This window comes from Austrofundulus limnaeus, unplaced genomic scaffold, assembly GCF_001266775.1.
Source record: "Austrofundulus limnaeus strain Quisiro unplaced genomic scaffold, Austrofundulus_limnaeus-1.0 Scaffold6, whole genome shotgun sequence".
Taxonomy (NCBI): Eukaryota; Metazoa; Chordata; class Actinopteri; order Cyprinodontiformes; family Rivulidae; genus Austrofundulus; species Austrofundulus limnaeus.
In genome coordinates this window covers 4,225,679-4,227,838 of record NW_013952408.1, presented here as the reverse complement: position 1 = coordinate 4,227,838, position 2,160 = coordinate 4,225,679, and positions in this window count along the sequence as shown.

The window sequence follows — 2,160 nt, the reverse complement described above, 5'->3', positions numbered from 1 at the left end:
GCCTGCAACTGAAAATATGGATGGAGGACCTCAGTTTAGCTTGTTGGTTTGTCGCACTAGCGCCAAAGCTAACAGGCTAAGATGAGGTTCTTCTTCCATGAAGCAGCTCTGTTGTCCTCCATCTATATTTTCAGTTACAGGCTGAGTCATTTCTACTTTCTCCTCTCTGTCAACGCTCTCTGGTTTCATTTAAAAGAGTCGATCATCAGATATTGTCCAAGATTAACCTTCAGGGTGGATATTGCTCACTAACAGCCTCGCACCAAGGACCTAGTTGACGTCATCATTCACCCAGAATGCTTTGCGTGTAAATAAAATGGCCCCGTCCGTGTAATATGTTTTTAAACTTTTAGTTTAAAATTTATAAAAACTGAACATCCTACAGTATTTTTACAGTCTTTATTTTACAGTTAAAATATATGTTTCTCATATAAAGTCTAATGTTGCAACTAATCGGGGATCCCTTTAATCAGTAATTCATCCCTTTGAGATTAAAAACCTATTTTTCAAGAGAGATCTGACTAATAGCTGACCTTTATTTGGTTTTTAGCAATAATATTTTGACAAGCCTTAACTCAGCTTTTTCCTTCAAATTCAGTAATCATTCAGCTCTCAGCATCTTCCTTGCATTTTTGGAGAAAAGTGCGTCTCTACATTTATCTAAAAAAGTCTATTTCAAAAAAGGCCAAATGTAAAATACTGATCTGCTGCAGGATATTCATGTAAAATGTGCTGTTTGTTCATTGCAGATTTTTTTTTGTGTATTTTCCATTTACGTTCCAGCCATCATTGATGGTCATGAGATGTGGAGTATTACTGAAAGAACAAGAAACGCAGAAAGAACAACATGTGATGAACAACATTCAATGAACTGTGCATGTTCAGTGTTTATTTGCTTGTTTAGACTTAAAAATTGATCATAAATGTATTAATTTCTCCAGCGTTGTATCGTTTTGGGGTGTTGTTTATTTTTTCAAAGCTTTAATAAAAATGATTTTAACTGTGATTTGTTTATTTTCATTGTAATTTTTTTATTGTGTTACGTAGAGCCCTGAGCCATGGCAGACGTCAGCACAGGGCTGTTAGCAGGCGATGGTTCTCTCATCTCTGGTCCTGATCTTGGAACAAAGAGATGCTCTGAGACAGTTCACAGCAACACATCAGCAATCTCATTACATTCCCAACCTTTGAGACGAGCCCGCAGGAGAGGAGGACAAACTGTTCAGCCTTAAATCAGAGAGTGAACAACGTTTACTGTATATAAACTGTCACGACAGATAAATATAGCTGTGTTTTTGGAATTAAACAATGTTGCAAACTATCATCAGATCAGTGAGAAGAACTGATTTTACAATAGTGTGCTTGTTTCTGTTTAGTTTCTAATAACTATAAACTACAAAGAATCAATTTTTTAAAAATAACTTTTAGGGTACTTGTGATAGTTTAACACATATAATCTAATCCTTTGAAATTTTTGTTCACTCTGAACAGTGTTTTACTTTTTGTTGTTATTTTCCAGTCATGTTAATTAGTACCTGCTTCCCTGACAATAATTCTGTGAGATACAGTTTAGAAATATTTAACCAGTGGTGCCTCTGAATAGTTTTTTTTTTTTTTTTTGCTTTTGACACAGCTTATATGTTTTAATCATGAGGAATGTTTCTTTTTCACAGTCTGTTTCAGCAAATAATACATCAAGGATTATCACGGACTCCTTATTCAACTTTTTTTTTCTACTTGATTAGAACACACAAATATACTGATATTTTATAAGGTTTGCATTATGTGTTGGTCAATCCTGCAGTCTTCCTTAAGGAATTTAATGTTACAAAACGTCAGGACCACTAAAATTGTAGTGGTCACCTCGAGGTGGAATAAAAAGTTCCACCTGTCTTTGACCTTGGTCTCAGAAAACCTCCTTCGGAGAGACGAAACTCTTTTCCATTTGGAACTTAGTTTAGGCCACAATGTGTCTTCTCAAACATAAAGAGACATTGTCTTCTTCTTAATTAATAAACAAAGTAATAATGTTCTTTATATTTTTTATTTATGTTTTCTTTTAACTAAAAGTTATCATTTTATAAATCAAGGTTACATAATGAAATGAATGACAACCTATTTTCTTTCATTATCCATACATCCATTTTCTTCTGCCTATCC